General features: G+C 37.2%; 1 pseudogene across 1 annotated transcript in view; it reads left to right on the top strand.

Moving 5' to 3' along the window:
• The first annotated feature begins 1,409 nt into the window (after positions 1–1,409).
• Positions 1,410–22,827, top strand: part of LOC306641210 (dnaJ homolog subfamily C member 8-like) — a 46,603-nt pseudogene continuing 25,185 nt past the window's right edge. Inside the window, exons 1-2 of the transcript XR_013766839.1 lie at positions 1,410–4,502; positions 5,951–6,178. The product of XR_013766839.1 is annotated as a dnaJ homolog subfamily C member 8-like (transcript). The remainder of the gene's footprint in view (positions 4,503–5,950; positions 6,179–22,827) is intronic.

Here is a 22,827-nt window from a genome sequence, read left to right as displayed (position 1 = left end):
GGGCCAAAAATATGCAATGGAGAAAAGATAGCCTCTTCAACAAATGGTGCTGGGAAAACTGGAAAACCATATGCAACAGAATGAACCATGCACGAAACTAAACTCAAAATGGATTAAGGACCTTGGAATCAGATCAGAGACCCTGCAGATTATAGAAGAAAAAGTAGGTCCAGATCTTCAACATGTTGACTTCAGACCAGACTTTCTTAACAGGACTCCCATAGCACAAGAAATAAAGCAAGAATCAATAACTGGGATAGATTCAAACTAAAAGCTTTCTCTCAGCAAAGGAAACTATCAGCAATGTGAAGAAAGAGCCTACAGAGTGGGAGAATATCTTTGCCAATCATACTTCAGATAGAGCACTAACTCCAGAATCTATAAGAACTCAAAAACTCTACTCCAAGAATTCAATATCCAGTCGACAAATGGGCTAAGGTAATGAATAGACACTTCACAGAAGAAGATCTACAAGCAATCAACAAACATATGGAAAAATGTTCAACATCTCTAGTAATAAGAGAAATGCAAATCAAAACCACCCTAAGATTCCATCTCACCCCAATTAGAATGGCGATTATCAAGAATACAAGCAACAACAGGTGTTGGCGAGGATGTGGGGAGAAAGGTACACTCATACATTGCTGGTGGGGCTGCAAATTAGTGCAGCCACTCTGGAAAGCAGTGTGGAGATTCCTTGGAAAACTTGGAATGTAACCACCATTTGACCCAGCTGTCCCACTCCTTGGCCTATACCCAAAGGACTTAAAATCAGCATACTACAGAGATACAGCCACATCAATGTTCATAGCCGCTCAATTCACAATAGCCAGACTGTGGAACCAACCTAGATGTCCTTCAATTGATGAATGGATAAAGAAACTGTGGTATATATACACAATGGAATATTACTCAGCCATAAAGAATGATAAAATTATGGCATTTGCAGGTAAATGGATGAAATTGGAGAATATCATGCTAAGTGAGATAAGCCAATCTCAAAAAGCCAAAGGACGAATGATATTGCTAATAAGTGGATGATGACACATAATGGGGGGGGGGAAGGGTTAGTGTTAGGGTTAGAGTTAGGGTTAGGGAGGGGGGCAAGTATGGAGGAAGGAAGGGCTGTATAGAGGTAGAAGAGGGGTGGGAGGGGTGGGGGGAAGGGAAAAAATAACAGAATGAATCAAACAACATCACCCTATGTAAATGTATGATTACACAAATGGTATGCCTTTACGCCATGTACAAACAGAGAAACAACATGTATCCCATTTGTTTACAATAAAAAAATACATTAAAAAATAAAATAATATCCTAGTAAAGGGATCAAATCCAGCCTACTGCTGCCTGTTTTCATAGATAATATTCTATTGAAATGAAATAACTCATGCAACCCATTTATTTTCTTTGGTTGTTTTATCCTAACAATAGCACAGTTGGGTAGTTGTGACATATCTTGTGACTTGAAAATACAAAAGTATTTATTGTGGTTGCATTTATGGAAAAAGATGACCATCTTATGGTAGAATATTTGGTGTTCGGGTAAATATTCATAATTTCTTAATACATTTGTTATGGTAGAATACCAAATAGATAAAAATCATAATGTAAATTTCAATGTATATTAAAGGTATACATTTTGTGAATTATCTAACTGTAATCTGAAATATATGCATATACCATACCAGAAGTTCACCAGTGAAATGTTATTTTGAAGAGTGGGATTACCCAGTGTCTTTTTTTTTTTTTCTTTTCGATTTTACCCAAACTTTCCATAGTGAATATACATTAATTTTAAAGCAGTTATATGTATTAATGAACGTTATTTTTAAAAATTATCTATGTGGGAGCACCAATTCATTATTATGAATTCCTGTGAGGTACAATTTTATTTTGTAATTATTTAAATCCAAACCCAATTTCCAGAGTTTATGCACATTTTCCCCCATCCTTCCTCAACATACACACACTGTGTCCAGCTGCAGGAGTTAATGATGAGCTTCAATCTTCTGGGGAAGGGTCTCAGAGGGTGTACAAAATTTCCTGTTTTTTCTCAATTTAATTTTTTCTTCATTCTTCCTATGTACCCAGGGGAAAAACTTTGCTTTCCTTCAGATTTGTGGATTTTGTATTCATCTACCTTTGGGAAAGCAAGCTGTTCCAATGTGTCTGGGGGTTAATTTGGCAGCATAAAATTTTCAGAGTTGATTGGGAGGAAGAGAAAACTGTATGTGGTTATCATGGTAACTGGTAGGACCACAGATCTTGGGGTCCTTATCCTCCATAATTAGTTTTACCTTGGGGCTTTTAAACAGAAGTCATCTCCCCACAACAAGGTGATGGAAAAGCTAATTCTATCCTTGTTTCCTACCAAAATCTGGAGAAAACTGTTTCAAAGTTGGCACCTAGTTTCGTACTGTTACACAGAAAGGGAAGGATTAATGAACCTATCTCACAGCTATTAATTCTTATTAAGTAAACAGTGAATTGAGCATCTAAAAATAAGCTTCTTTCTCACCCAGGAATGAAGTGTTTTAAGTTTTTCAATGTATTAATGCTTTACATTTGCATAAACGTCTTACATCCCAAAGCAATGTGCGTTTCTGAAGCTCTTTTTTCTTTCCTTGTTTATTTTTAATGCCAAGTTGAATTTGGCAACTACTTAATAACATGCAGAATAAAATAGTAATAATACTTGCCTTGTCACACAACAGAATGTGAGGAGATTAGGAAAGGCTGTAGTCTTAGTCTTTCCTAATCTGGAAAATAGGATAAACCCTCATGAGAATCAAGGAATGAATGGAGTTTTGCAATTTCTTAAGCTTTCCAGTGATTTTTCCAGTAAATACATCTACACCTAGCTAGAAGCAAATTCCAGGGATGGTGACATCAATGTGAAGAATCACAGATTGTTGAAGCTTAAAAAGATGCTATCATGTGATCTAATCCTATATTTTGCAAAAAGGGAAATTGATTCCCAGAGAGGTGACATGAATTGGTAAACATCACCCAATAGACAGGTGACATAGTGAGATCTTGAACATAAGCCTCTATTTCCATATTTAGTGCATCTTAACTGGCCTCCTGCTCTCCCCTCTGGCTCACCCCTGAATTGTTACTGCCAGAATAACCACAGTATGCTACTCTGGCAACCTTTATTTCATTTGATTGTTACTACAGCATTTTAAGATACTATTTCTTTCACAGATAAAGAAACTGAGCCCCAGGGAGGTGAAGTAATTGGACATAATCTGGAAGCCAATTCTACTTAACTCCAAAGTCTACGATTCCAATTATTCCAATTAGCTGCAAGCAACGCTTTCATCTCTGCTTCTCTACTTGCCTGTTATCGGCCCATTGGGTTATCTGGAATGATTTTTTAAAAGGTACATACCATTAAAACCCTCCATGTTTTCAAGAGAAATTTATTTTATACCTTTTTATCCTTTTTCCTACCTACATATTTTATAGAATACATGAGGATATTTTCACCTACACCTAGGGAGTTTGTTCACTCTTTGACATGTATGCCATTCAGATTCTTAAAACTTCTTTTATGAAGTGTATGTTGCATATCATGGAATTTAATGTATGATCTCTAATCTGAACAGCAACCCTGAAAGTCAGATGATGTCATTTGCTTCTTTCCTTTCCCAAATACCGAGCTCAGTTACATGCGTCTAATAGAGGCTCAATATCGCATGATGGATTTAATTGAATTGGCACCAGTTTCCCTGGAGACAGAAGAGCACTTGCACAACTTTCAAATCCCTGGGTCCCACCATTAATCATTGGCTTCACTGTCTACAGAACAGGAGAACCAAAGTCCAGCCAGAATGTGCAAAGTGTCATCTCCAAGCAGCAGGGTGCAATCTCTACCCGGCTCCAGCTGGGTGTTGTTTAGAAGGCTGTGGAATCTTGTCACCGTCTTTGTGGAGCCAACTGTCTTCCCTCTCCGGGTCTGAAATATGTGGCTTCCTCTTGTGCACTGTCTCCTACTCAGAGACAGCCTTACTTCTGACAACCTCCCTTTGGACACAGACAGGCTTGGAGCCTGCCTGCTGTGCTTGGAATTGATGTAACTCCAGCCCAAAACTGAGATGCAAAATCTTTTTTTATAGTCAGCTTCAGAGAGAGGAGTGAGTAAGATAGCAGGGAGGAGGCAGAGGAAAACTTGGAAGAAAGTTCACATGTTGAAAGGTGAAGAAGAAGTAAATAACTTTGTTTACAAAGGAGTTGGGGAAAGCTATTTCACTGCTAGCCTTGAAGACAGAAAGCAGAGGACTCTGAGAGCACCCGGCCCCTGTCATTCTCTTCATTTTCCCTTCAGTCTTTTGCTTTAGACAATGAGGATACAAAACAATATAAAGGCCTAGGGCTCTGTCAGGCTTGCTTCTGTCATAAGAAAACAATGTGCTCAGAGAACACACAGCACTAGTCCCTTAAAAGGATTTTTCTTTTTTTCGCCCTCTGGAAAGATGCTTCCCATATTCTGAGAGGTAAGATCCATGGCTATATTTTGGTTACTGTTGTTTGTAGTTTCACTTTAATAAAAACAAAACTTTAATAAAGTCTATCATTATTCTGATCATATCATCCTCTTTTTACTCAAAGGAGAATTGAGTCTACATCTGTCCAGGATGATTTCTTAAAATACTATACAGTGCAAATAAAAATGAGCCTAGTCCCATTCAATAGATACTAAGGTAATAGATACTCATATAAAAGTACCCTATGTATGGCCTTAATAATCAGTTTCTCAAGATCTGTTACTGTATCATTTCCTGCTATGGAGCTGTCCCTAACCTAAGACAAGGAACTAACACTGAAACAGATGAGCTCCCCAAAAAACTCATGAATGGAACACTAAGCCAAAATAGTAAGTGTTGTGATTACATTTTATCTAAGCAATTGAACATCTTAAGGAATAAAAACTGTTGAAAAGCTAGCACTTATTGACAGAGGATGAGATTATATGAAAGTAAGTGATCATTTTATTTGATCTGAAAGTTTCCTGGAAAAGGTTTGGATGCAGAAACTGGAAGCTGGAAAAATACAATAAGACAAGGTACAAGGGGAGAGATATGGTTAAACAGCAGCTCATAGAGAGGTCCATTGTGGGTTGGAGATCCAGAAAGAGCATGTGAGTGAGAATTTTTCTAGAGAAGATATTGTACCTTCCTTTAATTCTTCAGAAGAACTAACAAACTAGTAGGGAGGATGGGAAAATCATGAAGACTTCCAGATGATACTGACACATGAATGAATTTGTGGACTGTGAATGGTTAGACAAACTAGGAGGGTTTGAAGGGCAGTGACACTTGCTTCTAAATGAGATCTTTCTGTATGCAAAATCATGTTGTGCCTCCCAGCTAGAGTTAAGTTGACGTTGGCACAATTATTTGACATCTAAGTTACCCAGAAATATTTTTAAAAATCTAGATTCAGTAGTTTCTCCTTGAACAAAATTAGCAATGTTGGCCGTGTTTAACTCACTGATTTTCTCTCATTCCTGCAATGAAAACAGTCCCTCAAAGGTCCTTGTATCTGCCTTTTGTCTGGGAGGAAGCAGAGATTGTGGGATATAGAGGCCCAGAACAAGAAGCAAAGAGCACCAGGGGCAGCATAAATCTACAGATCCAGGGGGTCATGACAGAGAAGGACAGGCCGTAGAAGAGAGGAACATGGCAGCAGGAGAGAGTAGAGTGAGAGTAAATAACCATAGAAACTACTTTAGAGCTATTGGAGGATGGACTGTGCTCCAGAGGATGAGAGCATGGGAGATGGCCCAGTGACTAAGATTTGTTGTTATATCTCAACAGGTATGAATTAAATTGTCCTGGGACATCAAACATGAGAGTTCATCTCCTTTTCAATATTCCTATTTTGCATTGTTTTGCTCATTTTTCTACTGATTTATCTTTTTTATATTATTTGTTCTTTCTAGATGCACGTGACAGTAGACTATGATTTAACATATTATGCACACATGGACTATAATCCCCAGTACCAAAAAGGAAAGAAAAAAAAAAAAAAAAGAAGAAGGATACAAAGAAAGAAAGATGGGAGGCAAGACTTCAGAGTGAAATGAGGATTAAAATCTTGAGAACCTGACTACACAGATATGTATCAAAGGCTGTTGAGAAAAATTTCATTTGCTGAAGATAACAAGGAGGTATTGTAATCAGATCCCATTCTTTTGGTTGAACATGATGTGGAATTACACTGGTCGTGTATTCATACATGAAGATAGGAAAGTTATGTCTGATTCATTCTATTGTCTTTCCTATTCCTGTTCCTTCTTTCCCCCTTGTCTAATCCACTGAACTTCTATTCTTCCCCTCCCCCTGATTTATCTCAGTGAAACTTGGTTTAGTGAATGTTAGAAAAAGGGAGACAAGAAAAATCAGTCTGTAATGTTTTATGTTGTTGTGAAGTAAAGCTTAGAAACATGATATATAAAAGTTTATAGACCTCCAGTGAACAAAAAATTAATCAAGCAATTTATATTTAGAATGTACACTATATAATTAGGAAATAAAGCTATTTTAAAATCAACATAAATCCTTAAAATCTTATTAAGGTGACAAACATGTAAGAATAGGGGCTGGGAATGTAGCTCATAGGTAGAACTTGGCCTAGCATGCTTGAGGCCCTGGGTTTGATTCCTAACATTGGAGGAAAAATAATAATTCTTAATTAATAAGTTATTAAGATAACTGTACGAGACTAAAAGTGTTCATAAGTGTTGAGTAAATTATAAGAGAAAAGGATAGTAAACAATTGCAAGGGACCTGGGGTTCTAGCTCAGTGGTGCAGTGTTTTCTCGTATGCATGAGGTCCTGAATTTGATCCTCAGCGCTGCCAAAAAATAGAACTACAACTGTAAGATAAGTAAGAAGAAGCAATTGGAAGCACTCTTTTTCTTAGGGAAGGTTTCTGAGTGAAGATAGTGCACAAAAGAGCCTCATAGAATTGGTAGTCCAGGGAGGATGAACAAGAATCGGTATGTCCTGGTTATGTGAATAGGGACTGGTGTGGGGACAGGAAGGTGAGGGTTCTGGAGGGAAGGAGGGAAGCTGTCATGGGGAATAGAAAATGAAGAATCTTGACATCCAGGCTGGGTGCAAACCAAGGAGGTAGCCATTGTGTAGTGCTGATGAATCGGATTAAGAATCAAATAAAAGCCAGGTGCCTGGTACTCACATTTGTAATCCCAGCTGCTTGGAAGGCTCAGGCAGGAAGATTACAAGTTGGAAAGTCAGCCTCAGCATCCAAGGGAGGCCCTAAGCAACCTAGTAAGGCCCTGTCTCAAAATACAAAGGGCCGGGATATGGCTCAGTGATTAAGTACCCCTGGGTTCAATCCCCAGTACCAAAAAAAAAGAAGAAGAAGAAGAAGAAGGATACAAAGAAAGAAAGGTGGGAGGCAAGACTTCAGAGTGAAATGAGGATTAAAATCTTAAGATTCTGACTACACAGATAAGTATCAAAGGCTGCTGAGAAAAACTTCATTTGCCGAAGATTACAGTGCATGTATTGGATGTACTTCATGAAATGGAAATTCTAATAGCATCTAAATATTATTTCTTTTAAATCTGGGATTTGGCTGTGCCTACATTTTAATTGTGTAAAACATTTGATTGGTTGACTGAGCAAAGGCACTGTTATTGTTAGTTTTGTATCCAGTAATTTATTTTAAAACTGTGAGTAGAATTTCTGTGTTCTGTTGCTTCTGGTTTAGTGGAAAAGAATGTGCTCTTTAAATTTCCTCAGTAGGAAGGACAAAAAGGGAGACAGAGAGGAGACTGATAGTTGTTTATTTTAAATCCTGAAGTTCAGCAAACTAAGGCTGGTGCCTTCATGATCAATGTTTTTAGAAAGCCTGTCTGGGAAGGAACGGAATGGAGACTTTTGCCTTATAAAATCATCTCTGTCTTTTTTTAATTTTATTCAGGACACCATCAAGTGAAGATACATGGGGTTTTTTTGTATGACTGTTCAAAGATTTTAAAACAAACAAAACCCTGAAAAAAATAAAGAAGCAGTTCCCTCTCCCAGACAGATTCTTCCCCCTGGAAACTGCATTAATTGATTTCACTCTGTGGGTTTTCTAATCCTGTGAACACAATTCATTCTAGCCTTGGAGATGGGAAATCTGCTGCTAGATAGATGATGACCTGAATTTGCCTCTAGATATGTGACAACTTACACCCGTCCCTGTTGGCTGTCATTCTCTCTCTCAGACTTTGACGAAAAACTTTCACTCCACAGCACTGGCCTTGACTCAGGTTTTAGGATCCACAAAGGACATGAAACCAGATTTTTGCGCAATAGTCCAGAGAGAGAAAGGATGTTGTGTAGGTATCATATACCTGGTCTCAGATATTGCTATGTGGTGATTTGAAGGTTTAGATTTAAATCCAGAAATTCATATGTACGTTCTGATTCATTGTTGTTACTATTCATTATTTTCTTCCTGGAAAGTTGTCATTGATCTTTCAGGAAACAAGGAATGGATTTTTGTTATCCCACATTCATCGGCTATAGCACTAAGCTCCCCAAGACTTTACCAAGCAGCGTTCAGAGTGCCAAGAAGGATTCATATTTAAGGTCTGTCATGCCAGAGCAGTTTTAGTTTTATTTTCAGTTTGTATGTTTGTTAGAAAGCTGGGCTACTAAACTAGAATTCTTTTTAATTGAGCATTCACTTTGTCCTTCCTGCTATAATCTTTCCCCTCTTTCTTCATGGTACTTGTTGATTCTTTATTGATAATTCATCTGAAGTGCCTTGTCTTCTCTGATAATGTGTCACATGCTTCATAAACCAATTTAAAACTGCCCCTTTCTAATAATGCTAGTGTTCTAACCAGGTTTTTTGCTGCTGCGACTAAAAGTCCCACCAGAACAATTGTAGAAGAAGAAAAGTTTATTTGAGGGTCACAGTTTCAGAGGCCAACTCCATTCCTCAGGATTTGAGGTGAGGCAGAACATCATGATGGAAGAGTGTGGCAGAGGTAACCAGCTCACATGATGATCAGGAAGCAGAGAGAGAGACTCCACACTCCAGATACAAAATATATATACCCCATAGCCGCGCCCCCAATGAACCACTTCCTCCAGCACACCCCACCTGCCTCCTCCAGTTACCACTCAGTTAATCCCATCAGGAATTCATTCACTGATTGGGTTAAGGCTACAACCCAATCATTTCTCCTCCAAACATTGCATTGTCTCACATGTGAGCTTTTGTGTTATGTGTTATGACATCTAAACCATAACACCCAGAGTGGACTTTTCTTCAGTACCTACTTCAGTGTAGATCTTAAAAGATTAGTATGAGTTTCTCTGAAGATCAGGGTATTGCATGAAGAACCCTTTTTAAAAATTATTTTTTATTATTTTTATTCATTTTTTTATTAACATGTATTAATTGAACATATTAATGGGTTTCAGTGTGATATTTGAACACATGCATGAAACATGCACTAATCAAACACAACTTTCTCTCCAAAGAACAAAGAGCCCCTGCAAAGACCCTGCAATGGAATAGTACACATTGTGTTGATGTGGTTGATTTGAAAAGGGGGAGGTGAATTCAAGGGATACTGGCAAAGATTCTATATTCTGGTCTAAGGACGTCATTCCACAAGGCAGGGAGGGAGCCAGTTGATAATCCCCACTAGGTATTCAGAGCTTTAGTTTTGTGACTGAAAATTCTGGCATCTGCCAAAATTAAGTTACAGGAAATATAATTGATTGCCTGGTTTGGGTGATAACAATAGCACTTGTCAATCCTGTCAATTTTTTTTCCACTTGTGTTCAAGGAAGTTTCATCAGATAAATTCTGGTTTTATCCAAGTCTTTTGTAAATTGATCCTTTGAACCAACCTGAAAGATCCTCAGGAGTTTTTGGAATTTAAATGTTCTGCCTTCTCTTCCTTAGTGTACTGGTTGGAAGACAACATACCAGACATGATGTCATACCAAACTTAGAAAGTAGGAAATCAATTATGAGGAGCTGAAATAAGATATGCTTAGATCTAACATCCATTAAAAATGTACATAATACATATATACATATCTATGAATTTAATATAAATAAATGCTTACATATACAACACTCATACAATAGTGTATATGTATACATATATAGACATTATGATTATACATTTATATACATAAATCTGTATATATCACTATCAAATCTTTCTTCATATCTATTCACATATTTTTTCATCCATTTACTAATTCACACAATAAGACAAAAGTTATTAAGAACTGACCATTTACAATAAAATAAAAAAAATAAAAAAAAAAGAACTGACCATCTTCTAGGCAGATACGTTAGCCATATAATATCTGTTATGCATATTATAATTGGGCTTATAAATGGACTGAGAAGTTCTACACTGAGCAAGTAATTATAAGTATAAGGTCTTAGCCAGTTCAAAGCCACCCTTAGCAACTTAGAGAGGTCCTAAGCAACTTAGCAAGACCTGTCTCCAAATTTAAAAAATAAAATAAAAAGGGCTGGAGATGTGATTCAGGGGTTAAGTACCCCTGGGTTCAATCCCCAATACAAAAAAAAATGTATTAAAAATAAAGAATGAGGTGCATTACAAGAAAGCAGTTTGTTTAATAAGCATAAAACAGTGGTCCTAATTTAGTCCCAGGGATTTAGAAAAACCTTCCTGGATAAATTGATATAAAGCCTTAGACTTGAAAGATGAGTGGGAATTAGGTAAAGAGCTACAAAGGGTCTGAAATGAATGTATTCCTAAGAATCTACATTAGTCACAGTACTTGCTGACATCAGGTAAAAAATAGTATCAAATCACTGGCCTTTGCAGCAGCCATCCAAGGGCACAACTCAGCTACGGTAAGTTCATTGGGTGATTGAACTAAGTTCAGTAATTAAATATTGCAGGAAGAAAGCAAAGGGATGCAAATATCTGGCATGCTTGACTCCATTCCAGATTTATGTCTATGAGGAGGAATAAACTCAGGCAAGGTGAAGCCAAGGAAAATGTGCTGACCTCTCCTCTTGGCAGTCAAGAACTTTGGAAACCACTGGCAACAAGGTTACATAAAAACAAGCAAACTTAGTCTAAACTAATTCACAAAACTCTAAATACATTCCAATTATCAAGCTAAAATTTAAAAACTGATGGGATTTTTACCTTGAGAGAGTCAAGTATTAAATGGTAACAGTGTGTGTGGTAATACTAAGCCTAACTTAGTAACTCATCCCGATATGTCCTCAGTGGGACTCCAGATCATTTCTTTTTCTAAAAAAATTTTCCAAAAGAACATTTGACTAAGTTTTTAATCTTTAATTTCCACATTTAAGGCAGTTTATTATGTTAATAACTATTTTTAAAACACTTTTACCTCTAATCCTTGATCTGAAGGGCTCTCACTGGTTTTCCTATTCTTATCCAATTAATCTGTTCCAATAGTTTTTCTTTCATAAGTCCATTTTTCACCGGTTTTATTGCATTTCTCTTAGACTTGCTTTCTCCTCTCATTGTGCCAGACTGCTTTGTGGTCTTGTCTTTCTGCAGTACACATTTCCTTCCTTCTTTTCTTTTGCCATGAATGCTCTGTTTTTCCATGACTTTCCCCAGGATTCTGGTTTTTCTCAATTTTTTCCTCTCCTTATTTTCTGGGTTATTTGATTTTTATTTCCATCTTCTTTATACTAACTTATTTTTTCTTACTTTTTTGGCACATATAAGTATTTTCCTATTTTTTTATGCCTGCCATATACATTACTGCATATGTCAAATAAGCTGATACTTGTACCACTGGGAGAAAATCCCAACTCTGTCATCACTCCCGGCTGCATAGAAACCATTGAGTTTCAATGATCAGTGACTATTTGACCATTTTTATACTCAATAATTTATGTTTGAAAATCTTTCATGTAGTTGATCATCCATATCTGTGGGTCCCTCATCTATGGATTCAACCAATTGCCCTGTGAAGTTTTATATAAGGCAGTAAGATCATAAGTTCAAAGCTAACCTCAGCAATAGCGAGGTTCTAAGCAACTCATTGAGACCCAGTCTCTAAATAAAATACAAAATAGAGCTGGGAATGTGGCTCAGTGGTTGAGTGGCCCTGAGTTCAATCCCCAGGACCAAAAAAAAAAAAAAAAAAAAAAACTTAGTGGAGAAAAAGTTTATTTGGAGCTCACAGTTTATTCGGGACATCCATAGTTGGCCAGCTTCATTGCTCTGGGACCAAGGTAAAGCAGCACATCATGGGAGAAGGGCCCCAGAAAGGGAAATTGCTAAGCTTATGGCAGGATCAGGAAGCAGAGAGAAACAGGGTGGTTTGGGGGTGCCACAGAGAAGATGCATCTTACCAGGTACATCCCCAGTGACCCACCTCCTGCAGTCATGTCCCACCTGCCTACAGTTCCTACCCAATCAGTCCGTTCAGACGAGAATGGACTGTTTAGGTCACAACTCTCATAATGCAATCATTTTACCTCTGAATATTCCTGCATTATCAAGAGATTTTGGGGGATAAGTAATATCCAAACCGTAACATATACCTAACCTGTGCTGATCACTTTATACATATCATCTTTCATCCTAATTACACTTGTGAAATGTAAGTATCATAAATGAAAAAAGTGAATTTAAATTTCTTGCCGAAACTCAACCAATTGATCTAGGGTAGAAGTAAGACTCATGCTCAGGATGCAAGCCATAAAAAGACGCATCCCCTGGTTTCCACCTAAGCAACTCAGTCGATTTGCACCACATCCCATCTCCATTCTTCCTCTAACCCATCAGAAGTCCACGCCTCAGATCATATACCATTACATGAACATCCCATCAGTCCATCTGCATGCAACTATACTTTCTCCAATCTGACCCCATCGGCCACCCTCCCCAGTTTTTCCTTGGTGCCTACAGAATGCCCCAGTATTCTCAAACTCTTCTCTGAAACTTCCTTCATTTCCTGCACTAGCTAAAACCTTGCTGCCCCCTGAGATTCCTGCTTCCTCTGTGAACTTTCCAAGAGAAAACTCTGCTTCCAAACCCCTTAATACTTCAGGCCCTAGAGATGGACCAGGTTTCCTTGCTTCTCATTGCCACACTCATTGTGTGTGGGAGTGGGGAGATAAAGGGAATTGAACCCAGGAGTGTTTTACCACTGAGCTACATCCCCAGTTCTATTTATCTACCTATCTATTTATTTATTAGACAAGGTCTTGCTGAAGGGTCAAGAATGGCCTCGAATTTGTGATTCTTCAATTCTCCTGCCTCAGCCTCCGGAGTAGCTGGCACTATAGGCATGTGCCACTTCACCTGTCCACTTATCTTTTGTCCTTCAAAGCCCATAAGTCCCTTGAAACTCAGGTGATCAGAAGTCGCCACTCATTACCACTGTTGGTGCTATGATTTGTCAACCTCCTGGTTAATTGTTCTCAGTATTGACAAACATGAGAACCTGGCTGCCCTTCTTTCTGCCACTTCCATTCCTCTCTTAATTCTTGTTTGATGATTTATTCTACATCCTGGTTTTTTGGTCCATGTCTTCTTCCTTCATCCCAATAATCTCTTCTTTCACTCCACCTTAACCCTTCACCCACATCGTCATATCTTAGATTTGTTTATCATTTTATAAAGTAACCCATCCATATTTTATCTATGTGACTTGAACAAATTGTTTAATGCCTCATTCTTAATTTCTTCCATAAAATGGACTTGTCTATGGTTCCTAACTTGGAGAGCTGTCATAGAGTCTGAATGAGTTCATGAGTGTAACCTCCTAGTACATTGCCTACAGGTGGGTACTCAGTGACAGTTACTCTTATTGTTATTATTATTCCTGTTACCACCTGAAAATCCTCCATCCTAAATGCCTCATATCTAAATATCACTTTCCACTCATTTCAGCTAACTTACTCTAGTTCTCACCACATATCAAGTCTCTACACGCATGGCGCCCTCTGACTGATTTTCTCTACCACATTTTTACTATTACCACCCAGAACATGTCCTTCCTCTCTTCTTAACCCAGCTTAACCTCTGACACCCAGCACAACAACCACTCCTTCACAAACACCCTTTGCTGCAGTTGGTCTTTCTTCCCACAGTCACACTTGCTTAGAATTCCCAAACATTTACTTACTCCATGCCCTCAGAAGAGCAACTAAAAATAGTCTGAGAAGAGTTGTACAATCAGGACAACAGCTTACATCTCAAACTTAAGACCACAATTGTAAAATAGGCATTTAACAAAGTCATACAATCTTTATACACAGCCTTGTCCCTTCTCTTTCCCTCTCTTCTCCTATCTCCGGTCCTCAACTCCTATACTATCAGATGGCGACTGCACCTCATGGTTCACCCAGTATTCTTTACTACTACTACACCACTCTTAAAAAACAGAGACAGCATCCACACCTGTCTTTGCCCCTGTTAGAGTGGAATAAGCGTCCCCCTTCCTGTCGAAGGCCAACCTCTCCATTGTGTGAACAGAGGAGCTGTCATCCTCTCCCTGAGATCTGTGTGCCTACAGTTAATCCCTCCCCAACTTCTTGACAAGTACATCTCACAGGTGTTCTTACAGCTGTATTTTTCTCATCATTCCCTGAAAATTCAAATGCTACCCCACTTAGGCATATACTACTATTTTGAAAACTCCCTCAATTCTATTGCTTTACATCATTTATTGCGCTGTCAGCAGCAGGCATTATCTTAGCCATTGTTTCCACTCTTATTTTCTTTGCATTTGAATGAAAGTTAGCTCCATCAGGGGAAAAGATTGTGTCTCATTTCACTGTAACCCCAGGTCCTTGAGGCAGTACCTGGCACAGTACAAGTACACAGCGAACCTTTTAATATAACTGATTCAAAATCTGGTGTTCTTTCTACTACAGTAGACTAATTCCCCACCAAAGGTGATCTTAAAGTGGGGGAAATGCTGAATGAGGATGCTCTTTGCTATGACAGAGCTCACAGGTCCCCATGGCACTGTGTTGAGAGAAAAGAATGAGACCATAAAAATAAGACTAGCTGGAGAGAGAGCTCTGATCTCAGAAGATTTTACTTACAGATGGGCAGAGATTACATAGAAATATTGTATGGAAAATGTCTGTGCACATAGTTTCAACTAAAATGAAAATGCCTTCAGATATTTGACTCCTAAAGGACGTAGCAGGGTGCTACAAAGCTGAGTTTTTGATATCATCAACCAAAAAGCTGAGAGTGCCATAGTCAACCACATGTTTCAACAGAATGGCCATTGGAATTTTCATTAACAGTATTCATTTCAAATGGTTATAATAGGATAATTGGACAAAAAGATCCCTTTGGACTTGAATTTGGCAGAAAAAGGCTTTCCCCAGAAGATATTTTCACCCATATTTGAATTACATAAGTGTCAAAATATGTCATTTGGAATATGATATTTTTCAGTTCATACAAAAATACATTTTGGAGATAATTTTTATAGAATACAGAATATGTAATTAATTATCTCTATTTCTAAGTAAGAAAAATAGGGCACATATGTGCATTCTGCTGTGACAGCTAAACACTCTAATTTTTCAATCTAATTCATTTCGTCATTTCTAACCATTCTTCATTGTTAAAGATAGTTATAATAAAAATAGTAGCTGTCAAAGAAGCAAAAAATAGTTCACCAATTTTTCCAGACATAGAACATCTAATGTTTAAAAATTGTTTTGGAAACTTGCCATTTCTTTTGGTCTGATTCTAACAGGAGATGTATTTCTAATTTGCATTTTTATTCTCAAGATTTTAATGATGTTAACTTACTTTAACACACCAATAGACACCAATCAGGGTAATAGAAAGAGTGGATAGACAGGAATGTGATAAAGCAAACACCTTAATATATTCAGTGTAGAGTATAGGTGGTGGGTGCTTGAGTATTTGTTGCACAGATATTAGAATATCTCTATTTCTTTCATTTTTTCCTAATAAAGTATCACAATCAAATTAGAATCAAACTATTGTGATATTCCTTATGTAACAATTTTTAGTTCTCTGCAGATTATCCTTGATTCCGATGGTATGGATTTGTTCAACCAAAAGCTATGGATGATAAAAATCTTGATATATTTTATAATCGATGGAAATAAAATTTAATGACATTGACTCTCCATAATTTTCTGGTGTTTAAAGAACAATTTGCCTTAAAGTTTATAGGGATAAAATGGCATCATATATTTGAAATTGTGTTAATGGTTAAATGTGCAAACACTTATTTAATATACACGGCAGTAATGTTGGATAAAGGGCTCAGTCTGTTTTGTAGATGAGAACTCTGAGGCTCAGGAATTTGAAGTAAGTTGTCCAACATCACAGACAGTGGCAGATTCGGGCTTCAACCCATGTCTGTTTGACCCAAAATTGTACTCTCGTCACTCCCTGACTTTGATGACTTGTCAGTTATTGAAAATGAGTCAGAATGCCCACATTACTTGATTTATTTGTCTTTAGCAGAACACTTATAATTTCTCAATTGTTTTACTATAAGAATGTTATTAAATTCTCCACATGATTTGATACAGAATCTTTGAACTAGTAGAATCCTCAGATATCATCTCCTACAAATCCCCTTAGTTGCCAGAAAGAGAAATAAAATACAGTTGGGGTAAGTAATGTATTCAGTACCATATAGTCTCTTAGCAGAGTTGGGAAAGACTTACCTGTCTCTTCCATTGCATCGTAATGCTATTTTAATATAAAATGAAAATTAGGGGTATAAGTTAAATTAATCTGATTATTTGACTAAGTGCCACATTGAGTCTGGTCAGCAAACTTGTCTGCTGAGATGCCTTGATTTTTCCTGTCAATTTCAATTCCTGGTTTAGTTCATTAACCTAGAATACATTTAGTACAACTTCTGCAAGCCTAATCCTTTTACCCCTGACCTTGTTGCTGGCCCTTTTCCATGGGCAGATGGATAGAGAAGAGCTGAAGAGTAAGCAAATAAATAATGCTTTTTTTCAATAGTATGGCTCTTCTTTTTTAAACACAGGTGAAGTTATGTCATGCTAATAATTTCAATAATGTATTTAAAATTTTCATGGAAATTATAATTTTCTAATGAGCAAATTTAAATTAGAAATCACAATGACCATGCTGATAGGATTTAGGAACACATTCCAAAGCAACTTCATGATAAATATGCTACCAGGGTTTCAACTATATTACACAGTAACTCTTAGATGTGTTAGGATGCGTTTGTATTGATACTAAACTTATTGAACACTAAATCAAAATCCTATAAATTTTTATTCATCCCCCACCAAGAAGACTTCTCCATAAATGTGATCTGTTGACAGTTCTGAAAAATGGCACAGCAAATGTAGAGAAACTCATAAACAGACACATTCAGAGAGAAATGGAAATACTTAATTCTCCTCTTACTTGCTTCTAAGTGCTGGAACTTCTCACCAGTGAACATGATTCCTTGTGGCAGAGAATAGTAAAGTAAAATAGTAAAAATAGTCCACTGATGCCAGGACTTTCCCTCAGGATCTAGTGACATATTCCTCATCTGGATGATGAAATGGAAGAGGAGATCAAGGAAGACAAAGTGGGCTTCCAGTCAGAGTGGTCAAGGGACAGGTCCATCAGCCAGAGAGTTTTAGGGATGGCAGTTCATGGCCACAGTTAGAAGCCTAATGAATATTATCTATCTAAGCTTTCCTCTGGCCTCTCCCTTGTCTAAACTTGAGGACTCGTTGCCTTGCACTGTGCTCTTGCTTACATACCACCTTTTCCATTTTGATGGTGAAGGTCATATCTGTCTTGAAGGAGAAGATGTCCTCGGAATCAATTATTTGGATTCTAAAGCCATTTTGTTTGGTTTCGAGTCCTTCTCTGACTTTCACTAGATTGTGATATCAGCCAACTGTGCTTCAACTTCTTCATTTTTATATATTGGAGCGGTTGTCAAAAGGAATATATATATATATACACTCTTCTAAGTCACGTGTGTGTGTGTGTATATACACATGGTAAGATGAAAGTCCCCAATAAAAGTAAGTTACTATTATTCTTGTTTTATGGCTTCATAAATGACAAAGAATGGCATAGTAACAAATTGTATTGTTTTTGATTTAATTCTATATATACTTCAGTTTTTCATTAGTAATGAGATGAATTTATACTTCTAAAAAAAAAAAGCCTGAAGGATAAATCAAGGCAAAGCAATAATAAATATAACATTAAAAATATTCCACTAGTGCATGGACTTTTTGGAGGATGAGGAAACTTTGGTGCTAATTTTAAATAGAAGAAGATTCTATTCATCTTGGAGAAGTTTTTTTAAACATTGTAAAGAATGACCATGCAGCAGTAATATTTGGCCTTCAGGAATTAATTATTCATTTGACTTTCTTCCCCTCTCCGCAAAATGAAGACATCAGACCACACTACTCTTGAAAGATTCAATAAAAGACAAAGGATGAAAATACAATAGAAATGGTTTTAGGGTTCCAATATTGACACATTCTGTCAGCACCAAGTTTAATGTAACTCTTGGCTATCCTCTCTTGCAATTCACACTGGTATTTTTTCTGCCCAGCTAGTTTGAGATCAGAAACTGTTAATTCATTAACTAATTGTGAGGGATATGAATAAACAAATAGCTCAATAAATATTATGGATCCACAAAAAAAAGTCTACATGGAATACAAGGAGAGCTTGAAAGAATGAGACTGTTTATATTACCAGAGGGTACTGCTAAAGAAAATTTCCATAAAGAAAGTAAATATAATTTTGATTTTATTTATATTCTATTCCCATCAGACCTTTTTACAATGTTTTAAAATAAGCAGATAGCCAATAAAAACTTTCAAAAGATTGTCTTTAAATATGTGCATTATTAAATGCATTGGATATAAGTTCAGTGCACATACCCAAACCTTCTTTTTAGCAGATGCACATATCACAGGAGCCTGCCAATCACATTCATTTTCTGATTACCACTTCATAACACTGTCCATTACATCACAACAGTATAAGTTGCTCATCAAATTATTGGTATCCTGTCCTTCATTTTCCTGATATTTGAAAGCTAATAAATGAAATTTTGTAGGACAGATATGTTAGCAACATGCAGTGAAGGAATGATTTTACACCATCCTCTGCAAATTTGGAATGAAGAGAACAACTTCCTCTCTTAAGTAAAATGTCTGAAGATATGATTTTTTTTAAAAGCATACAATGAGGTCTTGGTTATGTGACCAGAGGATGTTCACCCAACAATAAAAAACAATCAATAAATTACCATGTTTCAAAGACCAAATATTAGCACTACATGTTTGCTCTTCAATTTACAATAGTCTGTTATCGAATGTATATGATTTATGTTATAAGCATAATGCTTGTGAAACCTCTTTGAAACGGAGCTAGGAAGTGAGGAACTTGACACTCAGGAGGGCAAATGAAGATTTTCTTTTTGTCACCAACAAAGTCATCATTATTAAAACAAAGAATGAATGGAAAAGGAAAAACAAGTTTGAAGTTAGGAAGTCAACCTACTCATGCCTAAGTTCAGATTCATTCCTATTAACTACAACTAGAGTAAACCAAGATGAGTCTTCCCATTGAGTTTCAAAAACCACTAGGCAGAGTGAAAAAAAGAAGTGAAAGGAATAAGGGAGAGATCAGAGTTTTGACAAGATGAAAGCAGACTGTGTTTTGGAATAAGCCAAGGAGAACAACTTCTAAATCAGAAACTTGAATTTCATTTTGTTTCTTTTTAGAGTTGATACTGGAAGACATTATAGTGGGCATCTGGACATTAGTTTAACAAAAGGAAATAGGGTTTCTTAAGGAGTCTGATAATGAAAGAAAATAAAGAGTTTGGGATATTGGAAGGGGAGGAGAATGCTGACATGGCTTCTTCAGAAATCTTGATCATCTTTAGATGTATATCTTCCATCTTTACTCCTAGAGTCTTACACAGCAGTAAGTCTTTACCCTCTATTTGGGTTTGACGTTTATCTAGAAGAACTTCAAATGGGTAGATGCCTTGATTCTATTGAACTTCATTTTCACAACTCGATTTTTTCCCCTTCCATAGTTACAATATGGAGGACGTAACCACATGTTAGTTTAAAGAAAAACATATTCTAAGTCCTAAAAAAAAAAAAAAAAAAAAATCACTGTGATCCAATCATGATAGAAAAGGTGGTTTCTTTTTTGACAGGAATCCTTAACTACATTACTGGGGAGATTTCCTGGGTGGTGAGCAGGCTGCCATTCTCTTGCTTCCTTCCTTTCCCATTTCATCTCCAGTGTGGCAAGCCACAGTCCCATGCTTGCTAGCAACAGGGAGTACAGCAGATGGCAGCAAGCTGCCGTTGCACTTTCCAAACACTGATCAACAAATTATTTCCAAGCCAGCACAAGCCAGAAGGAATGAAATAAAAGGTGGTTGTTGATTTGTTAGTTCTGTGTTCTCCACCTCTTATTCTGTCTACTTTTCTCCCCTTCCTGGTGATGAAGAAACACATCTCACAGAAGCACAGCAAACTGGAAACAAGAGGAGGGGAGGAAAGCCTGGGTTTGGCTGTACAGAATGAACTGGACTTCAGCCTAAAGTGACCTAGTGAGGTGGGGCACCCATGTCATGGCAGATCTTCTTTGGCCTTCATGGGTGGTTGAGCAATTCCTTGGACCCACATCTGTGAATGCTAATCCAATACCAAGTACTTTGCAGCATTATTCCATCCACTTTGTAACTATCAACTCTGCAGAAGTTTCACGTGGGGTTGCAGGTAGCAGAAAAGACCAGGGAGTTGACTGCACTCAGCCCAGAAGCTGAGAGATAAGCCTGGATGTTACTAATTCTGACTTGGCAAACCACATCAGAGCTGTCAAAAAGGCTCTGTACTGCTCTGAGCTCCTGCCTTTAAACTTGCCCTGTTTAGTTCAGCTCAGAAGCCTGGAATTTGTGAAGGTAAACAACTCTTATCCCATGGATAAACCGGATAATGCAATTTAAAATACAGATGTGTATTCTTCAGACAAACATAACTGCCCTGACATTAATGGGGCCATTTATCTTTGTTGAAGTTGGTAAGCCATAAGCACCATCCATGATGTTGGGATTTGGGGATTTGACTAGGTTTGGATTTCAAGTGACCCACAGGAACAATGGGTGTGAGATGAGACAGTTTCTCTTATCTTTTGGGGTTATTAGATAACTTGTCTCCTTTTGCTTTGAGCTAAGATCTGGATGGTAAATTTCTTCTTTTGTGCTTTTCAGAATTTAACAGACTGAGAGCCCAGCTTATTCTGTATAACCAGCAGATTGTACTTAGGCAGATCATTCAGTTTTGAATCAGATGTTACAAAACTGGGTTATCTATGTGTAAATTTTCTACAAGACTGACCCCGTAAGAAATTGGGATTATAAATCCTAATATTAACTCCCTGAGTTCAAAAGGTCTAAAATAACTTCATTCATTATGAATGGCATCTGTAACCTTTACATGTTCCTTGCTGGTTCATTGACTTGAAGTTTAGTGTTTTTCTATGAAATTGGCCTTAACTATCTTAGGTTATCTCTCTCAGAAACAGGGCAATCATCTTAACAAGAACGCAGCTGATGGATTTCCAAATATTAGGTTCATAGAAAGAACACTATACACTTTCAAAGTTCATTTAAAAACACGTTGAAATACATTTTCAAGTGAAGCAAAGTTTAGATGTTCACAACTGCTTGAATTTTTAGCAAAAGTTGGAAGTGAGTGAGAACATTTTCCTAAAGTAACTTTCCCTCCTTGCCTCATTAGTGGGATGAGCTATTTAGCTAAGTCTCTGATTTCCCAGCAGGAACATTAACTAATTAGGAAAATGAGTGTTCTAGCTAAATGATTGATTTTCTTCTAGGCTTCTACAAAGATTATGAAATAATAAAAATGTGAAGCTATTAGCAAAAAAGCAAAAAAATGTCAAGTCATCAAGAGGTTCCCTAGTAGTCTCTCAAAATGTTTTAAAACACTTTGAAGAATTTAACTTTCAAACTTTGAATTTTATCCCAGTCCCCTGTCCTCTGGCTGAACTGTTGATAAATCATCTCCCCTGGAGAACTTGGTAGGAAAGCCACAAGTGACCCATGGCTGGTATCTGTGGCTAAATCAATTATAAACTTGGTGAATATTGTCAGACTCTGGCTACCTGAGTGGCTTTGTGGTCTTGAGCTGATCAAAACTGAGTATCAATTAAGGGGGCTAGTTCTTTGTTTAGTAAATGGAATATAGTAACTCCAATTTCCAACATCCTAAAAAGCTCCCTAAAGTTCGCAAAGAAATTCTCTGTACACTGAAGATTATGTTGCTTCTACAATTGAATTGAAGTATGGGAAGAAATAGCCTTTAAAATAACCTGAAACTATTACTGTGTGTGAGAATGGGAGGGTAAAAACAGAGGATTTTCCAGAGTCTATCAGCATAAAAGTCCTAAACAACACACAATTTGTATGAATTCCTTTGAGCTAAGGAAGTTGAGGATGTTTGACAGAGAAGGGGAAAGATGAATATTTTAAAAGCTTCCCAGGAACAGATAGTAGTTGAGACAAAAAGAAAAGAAAAGAAAAGAAAAATCCTCAAACCACTGGAGCAGGCAAACACTGTTCTGCTGGCACTTAGAAGAGTAAGATGAGAGGCCCGTCACTGATTTCTGCTTTTCTGAAAGTCACCCAAACATAGACAAGAACAAAATAAAAAACATGAAATGCGGAACAACTTGATCCCTTTACTTTGAATGATTTAGAGGCTAAAAAAGAAATGCTGGTAGTTTAGGCAAGCAGC

The sequence above is a fragment of the Sciurus vulgaris genome (assembly GCF_902686455.1).
Source record: "Sciurus vulgaris genome assembly, chromosome: 12".
NCBI classification, from domain to species: Eukaryota; Metazoa; Chordata; class Mammalia; order Rodentia; family Sciuridae; genus Sciurus; species Sciurus vulgaris.
This window is presented reverse-complemented; position numbering and strand designations above follow the sequence as displayed.